Below are 18,674 nucleotides of genomic sequence, written 5' to 3' on the forward strand. Positions count from 1 at the left end.
CTCTTATGTCCTCGCCATTGCGTGCCCTCCCAGGCCCCAGCCTGCTGCCTGACGCCCCCCATCTGAGTGTGGGCCCCCTAATGTAACACATCAACATGGTCCATCCCCCTTCCAGCCTCCTCCTTGGCAGGAGGGAGGAGAGACCTGGCTGCTGTCCTGTTTGTTGACTGATGGGGCTGGAGGGAGATTTCAATACAGAGAACAGACAGAAAGGGACACTATGTAGGTCAGAATGAAATCTTTCCCGTCCTGGTCTACCCACAGCAGATCTGTCCTGCAGAGCTGAGTTCCATTCCCCCCTCACCTCCAGGAAGCCTTCCTTGTAACGCCGGTCTTCTCGGACATTCTTTCTCTTTTTTCCATTACCGCAATGAAATGTTCTAAAATTAGATAGTGGTGATGGTTGCAAACTCTGTGAATATATGAAAAACCACTGAATTATACACTTTTAAAGGGTCAACTTTGTAGTATGTGAATTATAGCTCAACAAAGCTGTTATTTAAAAAGTAAATGGATCGTTGTTAGAGAACACTTGCGAGCATTTTTCCTGCTACATAATTTGTAAAGTCCATATAATATTCTTTATTTAGCCAATAGTTATTTAACAAATCTATTGGTGAAAGTTTCTCTCTATGTTTTTAAAATAAATAATTGTGCTGATAAACTTCCTTGCACCCAAGACTTCATGTACACCTCAAAAAGAGAAAAACTTCAGAATAAACTCCTTGACCTTCGGAATAAATTTTCCTAGACCTAGGATGTTTCAGCCAATGCAAGGCATATGATGAGTCTCTTAATACCTATTGGCAAATTGCCTTCCATAAAAGTTGGTCTAGTGTATTCTTGCATGCAGCGTTGGTGTGATGGTTTTTCTGCTTGGTTATTATCATTAAAAATATCTCTGTATCTCTGAGTTTTAACTAGTGTTAACAGTTCTAGCCATGGTGTTAGCACAGTGGTGTTAGCGGTTAGTGTTAGTTAGCTTGGTTAGTGCTAATTAATGGCTAGTTAGTGGTTAGCATGTTAGTGGTTAGTGTTAGTGGTTAATTAGCAGTTAGTGTTAGCAGTTAGTGATTAGTTAGTGGTTAGTGTAAATTAATATTAGTGGTTCTTGTTAGTGGCTAGTTAGCTGTTAGTGGTCAGTTAGTGATTATTGTAAGTTAATGTTAGTGGTTAGTGTTAGTGGTTAGTTAGCAGTTAGTGGTGGAAGTTAGTGGCTACTTAGTGGTTAGTGTTAGTTAACATCAGTTAGTGGTTTGTTAATCGTTAACATTAACAGTTAGCGTTAGCAGTTAATGGTTAGTGTTAGTTAGTGGCTAGTTAGTGGCAGTAGTTTATGGTGTTGGCAGTGCTGGAAGCAGCTCACTCTGTGAATCACCCACCCCTTCCCTCAGGGCTCACCATGGCTGCCAGTCCACCTCTCGCTCCCTTTTAGTTTCAACTGGAGCCTCAAATTCCTGCCACTTCTCTAGTCTCTGTCCTGACAGGGATCTGTGCACTGGGGCTACCTGCGGGTTCCTGGGCAGGTCCCTTGACTGGCAAAGTCTTCCTCTCTCGGGACCTCCGCTTCCCCATCTGTAGCAGGAGGGGTTGGTCAGCGGGTGACGTCTGAGGCATTTTCGGAAGGGACGCGGCGGTATGGCAGGCGGAGAGGTGGCGTGAGAGGCGCAATGCGTACTCTGGCCAGGAGGTGGCAGACTCACTGCGGCCAGGAGCCCTGGCTGGGCTGACTGCTCCGTGGATGAGGCGCCGGTGCTGGAGACTGACCCCAAGGAGCCTACGGGGCTGGTGGAAGAAGGGGCAGGGGTCGGGCAGCGTAGGTGGGGTGGGAGGGGCCCGGCTTGCGGGAGGAGCGGGACATCCCCAAGCGCCCCCAGGCTCCGGTCTGGAGAAGTAAGAAGCAGATAAGAAGCGTGAGAGCTGAGGAGCCAGGAGAACCAGTGCCCCCTGGAGCTTCTGTGCAAGGTTCGGACCAGAAGAGGGGCTCCCCGGAACCCCTGGCTTTCTGTGGGAAAGGCAGGATTGCCCGCCCTCCGCTCCAGCCTCCTCCTTCCAACCAGCCTCTCATCAGGCACTGAAAGGAGAGTTTCCTGAAGGGAAGGAAGACACTCCACTTCCCTCCCCTTGTGCTTGGGCTCCCTACTCTAGGAGGAGGAGGAGGAGAAACAAAAATGCGGGGCCCATTCTCTGTCCTTGGAGAACCTCCAGGAGTGTCAGGAAGACCCCCAGGGATGAGCCTGAGCCTGGATGCAAGAACCAGAGTGTAGGGCTCAGACTCCCTAGAGTGCGGGAACTCAGAGGACAGGGTGTGGGTGAGGCAGGAGCAGTCAGGGAAGGCTTCCTGGATGAGGGGACTCAGGCAGGGGGTGTAGACCTTACAACCCCACTGGGCCAAACTACACAGCGGTCCCTTCCTACCACCTGCTGGGCAGGAAGCAGGAATGTGTCTGACCCCAGCTTGGAGAGCAATGCCTGGGGGCAGGGTCTGGCAGGAGGGTTGGTCTCGGGGCCTTCCACGGGCTCTCCTGCTAGGGTCTGGTCTGCGGGTCCCACTCATTCACGCGGTAGCTGTTTACTCAGTGCCTGCTTAGGCCACAGGCACCTTTCTAGAGCCTGAAAATACAGCTGCAAAAACTCCCAAACATCCCCCTACTCAAGGGGCTTAGGGTCTGGTCAGGGAGGGCGCGATAGTCAATTCTATGTGTCAACATAACTGGATGCCCAGGTATCTGGTTAAACATTGTCTCTGGGCATGTCTGTGCGGGTGTTTCTGGCAGAGATTAGCACTTGAGTTTGGCAGGCCGAGCAAAGCAGAAGGTCCTCCCTGACATGGGTGGGCACTGTCCAGTCCTTGGGGTCTGAGTAGAATGAAAGGGCAGAGTAAGTTTGAATTTGACCTCCTTCTGCCTGACTTTGAGCTGGAACATCCATCTCCGCCCTCGGCACTCCTGGTTCTCAGGCCTTCGAATACAGCACTGGTCTTCCTGGGTCTCCAGCTTGCAGATTGACTTCCCAGCTTCCATAACTGCATGAGCCAGTGTTATATAATAAATCTCTTTCTAGACATTTTTTATATATATGTGCTTGTGTGTGTGTATTTATATATATGTGAATTGGTTCTATTTCTCTGGAGAATCCTGATTAATACAGAGGGTATTGTTAGGGCTCTCTGTTGCAGACAACAGGGCCCACTCTGGCTGGGTTCAGAAAAACATGACATATCCAAGGACACTGGGCAGCTCACCTGTCTTCAGGAAGGCCAGAACTTGGGCCCAGAGGCAGTGCCGCCAGGAGCGGCACCCATCCCACATCAGGGAATGCCCCGCCCATCACTCCTGGTGGCAGATGCAGCTGCTCACACCAGTGACATTGGGGATGGAATCCCAGAAACGCCACATTGATGTCCTGAAAAACCAAACTCCTCCACTGCCATGCTTGCCGAAAATTCGATTCCACCTGGCACCAGCTTCCTATTATTGCTCTCTTCCCGACCTAAGTCCCACAGAGCCACCACCGATGGGCACAGCCTTGTGACCCTGCCCACTAGCGGCAAGGGGGCTGGGACAGCAAGTTCCCGCCTCTACTTTGGAGAGGGCCCTCCTACTGTGGCGAGTTCCTCAAACATAGGACGCGCATTCAGATCATGCTGGCTGGCCACAAACATGACAGATATTTAGTGCAGGGACAAACATGCCTCTCTGATTATTGCATAATAACGGCGGTAGGTGCACAAAGCAGGAGAGTATCGAGAACAAATATCTGGAGGCCCAAAACCTAGTCTGGGGGTGTAAAAATTAAAAATGCTTTCTGTAGGAAGCAATAGCCAAACTGAGATTAGGACCATGAGTATGAGTTGGCCAGGTGAAGGGGTGGATGAAAAACCCGGGTAGAAAAGACAGCAGTGCAAAGGCCCTGAGGTAGAAAGATGCTTGATGTCTGTGGGGAGCTGCAGGTTAGCTGCTGTGGCTGGAGCTCAGTGAAAGCAGGGGAGAGTGGGGACGGGCAGCACCCGGATCACATGGGGTCAGGACAGCCCTGCTAAGGAGGTTTTATCCCAAGAGCTATTGGAAGTGTGGGATATAACAAGGCTTGTTTTCTAAATGATCCCTCTGACTGGTGTGTGAAGACAGAATTTCACGCAGAGACCTCAGCTGGAAGCCAGGAGCCTTGTTGGGTTTGGCAATCTCGTTCTAAGTTCTTGGATCTTGGTGTGCTCTTGGCCGAAGAATGACCAGACACACCAAAGTAAGGCAAGCGCGAGGTGAAATTTGTTGAGAGGGAGCAAGATAGGATTATAGAGCAAGAGCAAGATATAGATTTACAGAGCAAGATATATATGCCACAGATAATGACCGGACCCTTTGTCGTAGCAAAGGAGACCTTGCTTAGGGTCTGGGTCTTGTTTTATAGTGCCCGCACAGGGACCTCCCCATGGTTCAGACGTCATCATGAAACCACTTCGATGGACGGTTGGGAGTTATATAACCCCAATCTTATTGCGCATGTGAATCTCCCATGAGCCTTTCTGAAAGCCCATTTGGGGTGGTGAACAGCAACGCAGATTTAAACTAATGACATGATAATTAGCCTTAGGTTGTTCTAAGTCGCCTTCCAGACTCTATGGTACCTATGCTGCTTGGCCCGTGGGCTAGAGAGTCCTCTGCATTCTTTTGCAGTTGGTGCGCTAAGTTCTGATTGGTAGGTTGGTGGGGCATTTCCTCTTCCCCCAGGTATGGCAGTGGCGGGACAGGATCAAGGTGGGGCAGCAGCAAGATGGGGGGCTGGGGCCCACCCTTGTCCCCTTGTCCTTTTTCCCAGGTGGGGCAATGGCTCGAGGCGGCACCAACGCAATGCACCCACCTTTGTCCCTAGGAGACTTGGAATCCCTCGCTATCCACCTAACAGACTGAAAATGCAGGAATGGATTAGAGTGATGGTGGTGGAAAAGACAAGGACGGATTCAGAAGATGCCTAACTTGGGGATGAAATAATGTGTGAGAGGAAGAAAAGGGAGGTTTCTCAGATTCTGGAATGAGTAGAGAGGGACAGGAGCATGCATTAGGGGATGAGCAAGAGCTCAGTCTGGGCACATTCTGTTTGGGATGCATGTGACAAGTCCAGCTGGAGCCGAGAAGAGGGGCCCAGGAATTGGGACTCTGAGTTGTCGCAATATTGGTGGTGGTTGACACCAAGGGGTTGGGCAGAGGCCCCGGGGTGAGAGTGAGGAGCCAGACGAGAAGGGGGCTCGGCCCTGAGCCCTGGAGTGATTCACATGGTCTCAAGTTCACGGGGGTTGGGGCGGGGGAGCGGGAGCCCTGAGAGGAGGCTGAGCTGGAGCATCAGGGCTGGAGGAAAACCAGAGGGATGTGGATCCGGGGCGCGAATGGAGAGTGTCACAAGGAGAGGTTGGCGATGGGTCTGAGTGGGGCCGAGCCTTGCAGATCAGACTGGAGATGTGTGCCCCGGATTTGGCGGCACTGCCCACGGCAAGAGCAGGTTTGGCAGAGGATGCACGGGGAGGCCACACTCGAGGGTGCTGAAAGTGACGGGCTGGGAGAAAGCCGGGGCGGCACCCGTGGACCCCCTGTTACTGAGGCTGGTCTGGGAGGGGGAGGGGAGAGCAGAGGGCAGCGGGCGGGCAAGGGGCGTCCGGGGCAGTAGTTCCGTGCTGTTGTAAGAGGACACCCAGGTAAATGCTATGAGATGGGTGTGTGAGCCGCTCAAGGACGGGAAGGACTGGAGTGGGGGCATGTGCCGGAGAAGGAGTGAGAAGGCAGGCCCAGGACCGGGGCGGGGGCACCTTGTGGGGAGGGGGCTCTGCCCCAGAGGATGGCGGGCGTGCAGGAGCGTGCGGGGCGGGGGCGCAGGGGTGGGAGGCCGGCTCCTGCGTTCACCATGGAGGGGAGATTCCTGGTCTGCCAGGCGGTGGGAGCGGAGAGGGGCGGGGTCTCGAGGACAGTGAAGAAGATTGCCAGTAGTGGTGGCACAGGTGTGAGGACGAGTGGTAGGAAAGGTGGTGACACTGTCAGGCAGTGGATCTGGGGTAACACCACTCCCCTGGCTGGAGCGTCCGGCACAGACGAGGCTGGCTTAGGCTTATTCAAGATGGGGTTTTGCCCCAAAGACGGAGTCACAAGAGGCTTCACTGCACTCGCGAGACAGCGCAGGTGCGATGCCATGGAGTCCAAGCTGGACCGGCTGCTGGAGTCGGGCAGGGTGTTAAGTGGCAGGGTCGGTGGGACTGTCAAGGAAGAGGCCCGGGAGGACAGGAGGTTGCAGTCGGAGCCGGATGATTCGCGGCTGCTGGCGCAGTTTCCGGCAGCGGCTGGGGCTCCAGGCTGGAGCGGGAGGGGTGGCTGCTGGGGTCAGGGAGGCCCCTGGAGAGAAGACAGGGTGGGGCTGCAAGGCCAGTGGGTGCTGGGTCACTGCCTGGGCATTGCGGTCACCCACAGTGAAGGCTGGGTGTGAGGGGCGAGGGGCCCCGGGAGCCAGTCTCCTGAAGCAGGAGTAGGGGTGTGGTGACACTGAGGGAGAGGCCCAGCCGGCAGCAGGGCTGTGGAGGGCCCCAGGCACTGGCCTCCTGCCCTCGGGAGCCAGCACGCCCAGCCCAGCAATCCTGCGATGGCTTCTCCCACCACATTTGGGGCTGCCAGAGGCCCAGGCCGTGGAACAATTAGGAACAGGCTGCCTTCGAGGCAGATCCAACCTTTGGAAACCAACAAGGAACAACAGATATTTTTTTTTTTGACGGTCTATTCTGTCTCTGTCGTCTGTGTGAATTTCTTGGTGTGGATGTTGCTTCCCTGGCCTGCTCTCATGCACTCTCTCTCCGTCTCTCCGCAGCTTCTCTTTATGAGGCCCCAGAGTCCAGCTGCGGGGAAGCAGCAGAACAGCCCACCAGGCAGCTGTCCCATCTCTATGACACCAAACATCTGGGTCCTGGGGCTGGCTGGAGGTGGCTGGAGCTTCCCACTTGCATGCAGATGGCCAACTATCCCCATCTGTGGCAGTGCTCCTCGGGAGCACTCTCTGCCCTCCCCACACCATGTCTGTCTGTCCGTCTGTCTGTCTGTCTCTCTCTCTCCCCCTGTCTTTCACTCTGGGCCATCCCCTCCCAGACAGGGTATCGTGCGTGTGAGGGAGGGTTGTGTGACTTTTAACCTGCTGCCTCCCGTCTTTGGGGGTAACAGGTGGAACAACATAACCCCGGCTCACAGAGCTCCAAAGCAGGGAGTAGGTCAGGGCTGCAGAGTCCTCTTCCCTCCGAGGAGTTGCATGAGCAGCTGTAACCCTGCACACATTCCTGTCATTACGGGGCTGGGGAAGGCTGGCAGTGGTGGCATTGCCAGGGCACCAGCATGGCCCCGGCTCTGCTGGGCGTGGCTGTGGCACCAGCACCGAGAGGCTCTGGGCTGTCTCTGAACAGAGAGCTGCCAGGGAGGCTCCTCTCAGCGTCCACCCGCCGGTGGAGTCCACATGAAGCACACGCCAGAGCAGCCTCTGGGGAAGGCCTGAGGGCCTGCGCCTCCCCCTGCCTCCTCACAGAGGCCCTGCCCAGCCTCTCCGCCCAGCGGTCCGCGGTGACCACGCAGCAAACCCTCGCACACCAGATGTGGGGCGTGGCCTCCGCCCAGCCCAGGCCCTTTGCAGCCCTTGCTCAGACCTAACTCGGGCCCAGTGGGAGCCCTTGCCGAGCACCCAGGCCCTGCGGGCATTTCGACCTGGACGCCGGCCTTGGCCTTAGTCCTCCGGTCTCCCACAGAGCTACCAGGGCCGTGCCCTGGGATTTCACAGGGTGGAGGGAAGAGCAGGAGACCCAAGCCCTGCTTTTGGGAGGAGAGAACAGAGGCGTGTGGGCCTCAGGTCACCAGGGCTGTGGGGGTTCAACAACAGAGCTCAGGTAGGGGTTGCAGCAGGCAGGGAAGTCCTCCTGGGGGAGGCAATAATGTGCGGGATGGGCAGGATTTGTAGAAAGGACTCTCTGGGAAGGAGGAACAGCTGGCATGAGGTGGGGAGACCAGAGCACAGAGCACATGACCTATTTGATCGAATTAGATCTTTCAAAAATAGAACATCAGCGTGTGGGGAAGTTTTTCCAGGTTTATCTCTGTGTTGTCCTGGAGGACGGGGTGGGGCGTGGCTTAGCAGGGCTCAGTGGGAGCCCCCTTAGAGGGAGGCTTGCCGGGCCTGGAGGCAGCTTAGCAGGAAGCGCTTCACGTAGGGCCACGCCGGAGCCCAGACCCCCTTGTCCAGCGGAGTGGAGTGTCTGGCAGGCACCTCCCACTCTGCGGGGCTGCCAGCCAGCTCCTCCTGCAGCTTTCCAGCTCCCCGAATGTCAACCCAGATCCCAGCAGTAACTCCTGAATCACCCCTCTCCTCCCAGCTGCAGCAGATCCCACAGGATGTTCCGAAGCCTCAGCTTCCCTAGTGTGTCCCGAATCCATCCATCCTCTTGCCACCATCTTCCATGCTGTGACCCGAGGGAGCCACCCTCACCTCCCACTGGGCTCCGTGGCAGACCCGTCACTGCAGCCCTCTTGGCCCTCCCAGGGTGTGGCTTATATAGTAGGGACAGGGCAGATCCTGTCACTCCCTGCTTTCCAATCTGACCAGGAGAAAATAAATCCGAGTTCCTTTCTGTAGCCAGTCTAGCTTCCCAACCTCATCTTCTTCTTTCATCTTCCTCCCTGGTGCTCTGCTCTGGCCACACTGGCCTTCTTGCTGTTCCCTGAACCCCAAACTTGAAATGAGCCATGCTCATTTCAGCATTGCTGCCCCTCGGAACACTCTCCCCCTAATGCCTTCTATGGCTGCTTTTTCACTTAGCTCCCATTCAAAGCCAGTGTCGCCTCCCCAGAGAGGCCTGTCCTGACCACCTAGTGACATCACTCACGGTCACTATTGCACTTCCTTGTTTTATTTTCTCCATGGCACTTAGCAGCAATTACGGTCAATTCTCATTATTTGTGGTAGTTATTAAATATGTTCTATAAAGTTGCCACGAACACTGAGTTAGCAAATACGGAACTGTTGCTCGCAGGGGGTTGCAGAGACAGGCTGCCGTGACCCTGTGGTCACAACACTTTTGTCAACGGATCGATATGTAACCTTGTTTTATGTGTGCTTCTGTTTACAGACACCTTATTTAACATACATTATTGATTCGTTAACACTGAACTAACAGCCAGTGGGCGCTATGACTCGCGTTGAGCGAGGCTAATCTGGCACAGATCTGTGTAAGGCACATCACAGCCTTCTAGTGCTTAGGAACACTAGACAGCACTTCATGCAGTTTACACTTAGAGGTCATTTGAAATCGTGGGATCACCAACCAAAAGCACAAAAATGTGAAAAAGTGTGGCACTAAACGGACCACTTGTTTATAGTGTGTAAACAGAGGAAAGGACACCTGTTTACAGTGTGAGAGCTGGAAGGAGATCTCAGCTGGGGGTGTGTGCCTTGGGCCACCCACACTTTTCACCACCTTGTGTACGTTCGAGAATGGCTGTGAAAGCTGCTGGTATTGAGTCTGGGGTTACAAAGTCATTGGCTTTGGCGCGTTGACTCCGGGGTTAGAGAGCAGGCACATCTGCAGATATGGGGTCTGCAAATAGTGAGGATCAACTGTATGCGATCTATGCGTTTTCACGTTATTGTTGGTGTTCCTTTTGTCTTATGCACTGCTGTACCCATCGCTCCTGCACAGGGCCGTGGATGGACACACACACACACACACACACACACACACACACAGACACACACACACACAAGTCCTTAGGAGTTCTCAAAGCAGAAAAGATGGGGTGTCTCTTTTTCTGGTGCTCCTCCCCTGGGAGCCACAGGCAAGGGAGAGAAGGAAGATTCTGCAAGGAGGGTGTGGGTAGGTGGGAGCCCTTGTCCTAAAGCGTCCTGTCCCTGTCCTCCCCCTCCTTACTGTCAGCCCTGTTGTCCAGCACAGGGAAGGCTGTGTGTGCGTGTGTGGCTGTGTGATCCTCCCCCCGGTGGGCATCAACATGGGCACGGGCAGCACGTATCTAGCCTGGCTGAGCTCCCCGGGTCCTGGTCCTGCAGGAATGGTGCACGGGTGTGTGTGTGTGCACGTGCGTGCCCGAGCGTGCAGGCACGTGTGTGAGCGCGTGCGAGCCCTGCCCTGCCGAGGCCTGCTGGAGTGCTCGCTGCGTGACGGGGCCTATAATCACGGGAAATTACTGAGCCCAGAACTGAAATTAAGGCTGTTGCTGCTGCTGCTGCCACAGACCTGTTTACAGAGCCAAACGCCTGGAAGAGGCCTCGGGAGGAGGCTCTGCTGGGAGCTGGGACTTCTGGGAGGGACAGGGATGGGGATTGGGCAGAGAGGCCACAGGGAGAGGAGGAGACACATCTTCTATTTGGCAAGCGCCTATTTGGCTGTGCTGGTGAACTTCCATCCTTTATTTTATTTAATCCTCACTACCCACTGCAAGGTAGGTGCAGCCCCTCCTGTACCCACAGAGAATTGGGTCTCACAGAGGTTAAGGAACGTGCTTCAGGGCTCAGAGCTTGTGACCAGCAGAGCTGGGGTGTGCAGGCAGGGCTGTCTGACACCGTGACCCCACTGCAGGCCGGGGAAGGCAGGGTCTCTGGACCCTGTGGGGTTAAGCAGGGACGGGTCCTGCAAGAGTTTGGATTCTCTGGTTTTTAGGACAATACTTGGTATTTGGTGTAGGGAACACCGGAAAGAAGCCCCTGAGTCCATAAATAACACCCCTCCCACCTGTCACATGGTCTGTAGCACGACCCTGTGGGAACCCACACATTCCTCCAGGGAGAAAGACAGTGAGCTGAGCGTCAGCGCCAAGTGCGGGGAACCGTGATCCTGAGCACGGCCCTCTGACGTTGCGGGCACGGACCTCCCCAGGGTCCACGCAGGGGCCTGGAGGAAAGAGCATCGAGCCTGCAGTGCACAGCTGGGGACTTGGACTCCCAGCCGAGGACCTTCCCGGCACGCTGAGGCCCCGCAAGACCCCTAGTCCCAGAGGGACCCACCTGTGAGCCCAGGAACTAATCTCCTCCTCCTCCTCCCCTGGGCCAGCGAGCAATTATTAATGAATGATGGAGGGTGTCTGTAAAGGGGCTCTGGCGGAGGGCAGTGGCAGGATAGGCACATCCCCTGCTTACTCCCACCCCCACCAGCCTCAAGGGGACCTGGCTTGCTGGCGTGGAGGCTGTGGGGAGAAAAGGCGCAACCTGAGGGCCTGCATGGCGTCTGTTGGCAGTCACCACGATTGGCCTCCAGCCAGTAAGCGTCTTCATCCCCTGAATAGTAGCAATGATGTGCCAGGCACTGTTCTAGGACACGCACAGACAGTCCTTAAAGAACCCTTAGAGGCATTGTCATCTTCTCCATTTTATGAGTGAGGAAACTGAGGCACACAGAGGTCAAATGCTTTGCCCATAGCTCTGTAGCTGGAAGGCCAGGGAGCCAGCACATGGGCCATAGACCCTTGTCAGTCTGGCAGGAAATGCTCTGTGCTGACCACCATGCTAAACTGCCTCTCTGGGTCCTCGAGTCCCACTGTTCAGGCTGCCTGGTGGACGGCCTCTGTATGAATGTGTCCAGCGCGAGTCCTCACCCCACGGCCTGCGAGGGTGGCTCTGCTGGGCAGAAGGCTCCCCTGGCGAGGGCCTGAAGCAGCCCCTCAGAGGGCTGTGGGCGTGAGTCCCTGAGCTGGACGTCTGCCTATGGGGCCTCTCTGCTTCCTGAGTCAGTGGCCCTTTGGGGATCTGGAGAGGACGGTGACACCAGCTGTGGACCTGCCCACAGGGCTCCGAACTAGGCCCAGCTGGGCCAGTTGTGAGCCCAGCTGTGTTCCAGACCGGGATAGCACTTCATGTTAGCTTTTCAAACCTTTTTTGTGTTTTGGTCGTGACCAGCATTTGATGTTTTTGATGAAATAGGAGAGCATACAGAAGAGAGCATGAGAATAAGTGTTGTTTCTTGGAACTCATATTTCTGTTTCTTATACATATGCATGTTTATGCTGAGTCACAACAAAAATGCATTTCTCACTGTGGGTGAGGTCAAAACAACAGTCCTCTAGGTCGCCTTCTCACCTGTGTCCTATTTCAGTCTCTGCGTGGAACCCCTGCTAGCTGAGGGTCTCCCATTAGGCTGAGCCTAGAAGTCACCCTGCTCCCCCACCGCTGAGCCAAGCCCAGATCTGGGCATGCAGGGGGACGATGACGGCCTTATGAACTGGGCGATGATAGAAGGAACCTCTGCGTCACGTGCTCTCATCACATGTCAGGCTCTGTGCTAAGTGTTTCACTCGCCCCGTCTTTTAAGCAGCATGAAGTAGGTAGCATATTCTCCCCATTCTACAGATCAGGAAACTGAGACTCAGGGAGCTTCATCTGCTTGCTCAAAGCTGTGCAGCTCATGTACACATCATAACTGGGTTCACATTGAGTCTGAGTGTTTCTTGGGTCACCCTCTTCGCACCTGTCTGCAGCACTGCCGCGGGGCCCTGGGCACCCAGGAAAGCAGCAATCAGGCCTGGGGCCTGACTGTCCCCACCCCACCTCCCTGGTCACCTCCTCCTCTTCCTCCCTCTACCCTGGCTCCTGCTAAGTTCCTCCCTCCAGGGCCCGAGGGCTTCACTGGGTCTAATTGAAAGCAGCTTCTTACTCCTGTGACCTGGAGGCTTGCTGGGGGCGTGGGGACCAGACTGAGGGGAGCCGGGGCCTGGCTCCAGGGAGCGCGTTGAGCAATCCGTGGACCGGCAGGCTGCGCAGCCCCAGCGCTGCATTTCTCCCCTCACCCTTCACCATTCCCCCACCCAATCCGCAGCTGGTGGCCTCAGGACAGACGCCCCATCGCTGGTGCCATGGAGGTCTGATGGCCAAGAGGGACCCCCGCACGCTCCTCTCCTGGGCTGCTCAGGGCTCCCTCCGTCACCCTGGCCCAGGGCTCAGCCCTCAAAGCTGAGGGTCCCTTCCTCTCCCAGCCTCTCCCTGCTCAGAGGCATGAGGTTCCAGAGTGGGTGCCATGTTTGGAGTTAGCTGTGCCTAGATTCAAGCCAGGGCTGGGGTCACAGAAAAATATGGTAGCTATCAACCCCCTGGCCCCTCGGAAGAAGTCCCACTGGAACTCAAAATAAGTCCTTTTATTTGCCAAACCCTCTGGCAGCTCCCCGTTTCACTCAAAGTGATGGCTACAGGCCTTGCTGTGGCCTAGCAGGACTAGGAAGGCCTATCGTCCTGCCTCCAGGGACTCATCCTCTCTCTTCTTTCCCTCACCACTTGGCTCCAGCCATGCCAGCCTGCTTGCTGTTCCTGCCTCAGGGCCTTTGCACTTGTTATCTCCTCAGACACCCGCCTGGCTCACTCCTTCACCTCAGTGAGGCCCCCTGACCAAATGACACCCTTAGCTGCAGATGCCAGCATGGCTTATGTTACTTCCTCACTTTGTATTTTTCTTCATGGCACCTATTACTAAAATACCACATGACTTATTTATTTCTCTTATTTTTATCATTTATCTCTCTCTATTAAAACGTAAGTTCCCTAAGGGTGGGTTTTTGTTTGTTTAGTTTGTTCAGTAGTGCCTACACAGAGTAGGCACTAGAAAAATGTTTGTGGAAATGAATTGAAATTGAATTAAAACAGGTGTGAAGAGGTCCAGAATTCTGATTTCTCCCATGACTTCCCTGAAGCTTCCATAGCAACTTCTTGGAAACCAAAGTCATCTAAAGAAATCTTTCTCTGATGCCCCCACTTAGCTGTGAGCCTCTCTTTGGGCGGGTTCCAGCTCCGATGCAGGGCCTGGCTCCACCACTGCCCAGTACAAACGTGCTGGGGCGCTCCTGCGGCCAGGCCCTGTGTTAGACACAGCAAACGGAGCCGTGAAGAGACGCCACCCTGCCCTCAGGGCTCTCGGCCTGGGGGGAGGTGGCACAGGCAGCAAGAGTGTGACGGGGAAGCCGGGAGCCAGGGCTGCCCACAGGAGAGGGGAGAGCGCCAGAAGGAGGGGACAGTCGGTGTAGGTCCCTTGTTCTTACAGCCTGTGGGCCAAGTTGCAGATCACACGAGACGATCAACTGGGGACACTGCGTACTGTCAAGTGACAGGCAAATCCTGGGTTTCATGTTTGGCTCCTCACAAAGAGGCAGGAAGGCAGGGCAGAGATTGGTAAGCCCATTTTACAGATTTTGCCATGTTCATCTTTTCCTGTGTGTCACTTCCTCCACCTTCCCCACATTTCGGTCACAGCAAGACCTCCTGAAGGGCTGGGACTGTCTGCTTCATCTTGCTTCCTTCCTGCCGCTGTCTCAGCAGAGCCCAGACCCAGCCTTGGCAAATTAGGACATTGAGACTCAGAGAGGGAGAGTCACTCATCCATAGTCACACAGAGAATCAGAGTCTGGGCAGGGGCTGAGCCCAGGCCTCCTTCGTTCTAGCCTGAGGCCCTACTACAGCTAGACGTGCGTTCTCCAGGGCCCCTGCCTCTAGACTGGGTCCCCTGGAGGATGCCATGACCCCTGACCCTGCTAAGCCTTCATCCGGCTCCTCCAGCACCCCAGAGGCCACCGGACTCAGAGCTGCAGGCCTGTGGGGCTGGGCGGAGGCGTGGGAGTCAGGGCAGAGCCGGTTCCCACTGAGGCCTCTGCGTGACTCCGCGGGGCTCCCCGCTGCCCCGCTGCTCCCCTCCCCCTCTGACGGCCGACAGCTCGCTCGGAGCAGCTCTGGCGAGGACACCGTCCACCCTTCTGGGACAGACTCTCCCAAGGCTCAAGAAAGCTGATCTTCAGGACTAGAGGGGCTGTCATGAAATTCAGGAAGGTGGTACCTCTTCCTGACATAATATAGATGAGGAAACTGAGGCCCAGGGAAGGCAAGCAGCCCACCCAGGCCCAGGGCTGGGGGTCAGAGTTCTGTGCCAACATGGAGCCTGAAGGCATCTGCTCTCTCAGGGCCTCCGCTGCGTTTCCTCTGGGCAGCAGCCTGGACTCCTGGTGTCCAGCTAATCTCGAATACTCCAACGACAGGGTGCGCACACCAGTCTGTGCTTTCCTTACTTTCTCACCATTTCTATTCTCCTGACCTCAGGGCCCAGGCTTAGGGGCCAAGCTCCCACCTGCTGTTCCTAAGCCCCCTCCCAGGCTCCTCGTCTGCGCGTGTTTGCAGAGGGGCCTCCTGACACCTCTCCTCTGCCCTACACAGCACCCCAGGGCCCAGGACAAGGTTGGCTTGTCCTTGTTATCTATTTATTCATTCATTTATTCAAAAATATTTATTGAACCTATGTTGTACTATGTACCAGGTACTGCTCCAGGCACTGTGGTTACACTGACCAAAACTAACAAAAATATGAAAAAAAGAGGCTTGGCCAGTCTCCAACTTAGACGTCTTACTACCCGTTATGAGCCTCTTGCAGCTGGGAGACCCCATAGCCAGATGGGCAGACTATCAAGGCAATAAACAGGCAGACACAAAGAGAAAAAGGATTCGAGACAGAAGTGGGACGAGGCACAGAGGAGACGTCACAAACTTCCATGGTGAGCCATGGTCCTTCTCTACTAGGAATTTACAAGGCTACCCTTTGGCCCTCTTCAGGACTTGGAGGCGGGCGAGCCCTTGGGAACATCTGGAACATCTGTGAGCCATCCTCTCCCACTGAGGAGGACTGGGCCAGGGCTCGTGTGGGCAGGGGGTGGGGACAGGGAGGACAAATCGATCCAGCAGGATGGGACGTCTCCCAGGCTTCTTCCTGCTCCCAGCACCCCAACATTGCTCCCAGAGCCTGGGCGGCCTGGGGCTCCCTCAGCATCACCACAAGACCCTCTCATCCTGCCCCAGCCCCCAGCCTCTCAGAGTGGGCCCGGCCTAGCCTGTCCACACCCTCTGCGGGGCCCACGCGGGGTGCCAGCTCTCCTATAGGGACCCCAGGCTGTGGGAGATCGGCTGCGAGGAGAATGTGGTGGGCAGGGGCAGGGCTGGGAGGAATGGAATCATTGGAGGCAGCCGAGGAGCCAGGAGAGGTGGGATAACTGTCAGCGGCGCTGGCGGAGGGCAGCTCACGCTGTAGACCGTGAGATTGGTTGAAACTTGCCGCCCACCCCTGCTACTGGGGTGGAAAGGACTGTGGAAGGTGTTACGGGCTTCACTGTGTCCCCCTCCAAATTCATATGCAGAAGTCCTCACCCCCAGTGGTTCAGAAGGTGACTATTCAGACATAGGACATTTAAAGAGGTAATTAAATCAAAACAAGGTCATTAGGGTGGCTCTAATCCAATATGACTGGTGTCCTCAGGAGAAGAGGAGGTTTGGATGCAGACGGACAGAGAAGGAAGACTGTGAAGACGCAGGGAGAAAACATCTGTCTACAAGCCAAGGAGAGAGGCCTCAGAAGAAAGAAGCCTGCAGATACCTTGATCTAAACTTCTAGCCTCCAGAATTGCGAGGAAACGAATGTGTGTTGTTTAAGCCGCCCGTCTGTGGTATGTGTTATGGCGGCTGCTGTTGGGATACAGCGCCACCCTTTGCCTTAGGCATGGGCACTTTCGGTTCACACGGAGACTGGACTGTCTGGGGGCTCTGCCAGGAAAGGGACAGATGTGTCTTTAGGGCCACAGTCCTGGTTTGCCATTCCCCAGGGATCAGGGTCAAAACTGGGGCACCTGAAGAAGTCGATATTCTTCATAGGAACTAGACGGGGTCTTCTTGGTGAGTTGTAGTTGCTTTTAAGAATGTAGGAGAAAACCAGGCACAAGATTGCTGCTACAGAGACCAACCACTGTCTTCCTTGCGGACATTGAAGGGACAGAGATGCCTTCTTCCCATGCAGAGCCAGCAGGTCTACAAAGAGGAAGAATTCATAAACAGAGCACGTGCCCGAGGCAGCACAACTTACGAAACTCTAGGATGTAGGGGTGCCGGGACTTCCTAATCTTGAGGGGAAGGGGTGTGTGTCCGTGGAATATTATAAAAATAGTGAGTCCTTGTCTATTCCAGACACTGGGGACAGACTATATGTTCTAAGCATGTTGCATGTGTCATCTTCATTAATCCTCACAAACACCCCAGCCACTATTAGCACCCGCATTTTACATATGAGAAAGTTGAGCCCAAAGGGGTTCTGTGATGTGGCAAAGGTTGCACAGCCGGCGAGAAGGAAGAGTGATGATGTCAGATGGAGGAGAGGCTTGAACAGGAGACCCCAGGGAAAGGCTCAGAGCAGAGGAGCAGCCACATGGCCACCCTCCAAAGTCTTGCTCCCCAATTTGGAGTGACTTTGGGAACACTTATTTGAACCCTTCGGTAAACAATGACTTAACTCTTTTTTGGGTTCCAGGGAGAGTTTAGTCTGGGGAAGATAAGCCCTGAAAGACTAGTGGATACTTAGATAACCAAAAAAGTCAATCCGAGTGGATAGTCATAAGCAATGACACACAGACACCTTAAATATTTTGAGACAACTTAGAACATGTGCATAGTCATTCGACACTTTTTTCTTTCTTTTTTTTAGTAACCAGACACTGAATGATCATTCAACACTCTTGATGTGTGGCCAAGGCTGCTTCTTTGAACAGCAGTCAGCTCATTAAAGCTCCGTTTTGTCTCTCTCTCTCTCTCTTTTTTTCTCCCCAAAACCACACATACAATGTCTCATCTTTGATTTGATGTTCTGGTTTCTTTATTGAGTAGGGAGAAGGTGAACACCCGTGATGGATGTCTTAAGTGCTGGATCCCATTCTCTGGCTCTCTCTCTTTCTGTGCACAGTGTAGGGCAGCGCTTCCATGCCACCTGAAGTTATTTATGGCACAGGACTTACCTTGGCCAGTGGACTATAATAGAAGTGATGAGTGTCACTTCTAGGCAGAAGTGTTAAGAATTGATATATGCTTCTCCACATTTTCTTTTCCTTTAGCCTCAGATACTGGCAACAGTGTAGATATTGGCTGAACCATCCATCTGGGACCTGCAGTAGAGCCCCATGAACCCATGATGGGCATGTAGCATGAATAAGAAAACACTGTGTGAGATTTAAAGCACTGGGATTTGGGGGCTATTTGTTACTGCAGCGAACCTATCACATCCTAACTGTTACACTCACGAAGTACCATGAGTGCTAGGAGTACAGTCATATTCTTGGCTTTTAGATACATTTCTCCAGTGTTTCAGTAGGGTGCAGGCCTGCTAAATTGGCCTCGTTCTGCACCAATTCTTTTTAGATACTTTCTTTTACTGTGGAATACCCAAGAACCCAGCCATATTCATGATGTTGCTTCTGTAGTGAAAATGTGGAACTCCAAGGAGATACCCACCGCACATGTACAAGGCAGCTCCTATGAGTATGGTGCCCGGAGCACCCTGAGGGCAGGAACAGTGCCCTTCCCTTCTCCTATATCTTTCCCATGTTGAGAGAGACAATTCACCATGGACAATGAGCATCCCTGAACATTCCTGCTGGGTATGCCAAGAATGCAAGGCCCTGGCCACTCTTCTCCCAGGCTATTTCTCAGGGTTGTGTTTGCCATGAGCAGCCTTGAGAGATGCAATAACATCTAGGGCAGGTTTCTTTCCACATGCTATAAAAGTGGCAAGTCTCTCACGCTCAGTGTTATTCTCTTGTAATGCAAACCACTGAAGGCCCCACCCACCATGGGCCTTTCCATTGCCTTTGTTGGGCGTG

The sequence above is a fragment of the Propithecus coquereli genome, unplaced genomic scaffold (genome assembly GCF_000956105.1).
Source record: "Propithecus coquereli isolate 6110/MARCELLA unplaced genomic scaffold, Pcoq_1.0 Scaffold156, whole genome shotgun sequence".
Taxonomy (NCBI): domain Eukaryota; kingdom Metazoa; phylum Chordata; class Mammalia; order Primates; family Indriidae; genus Propithecus; species Propithecus coquereli.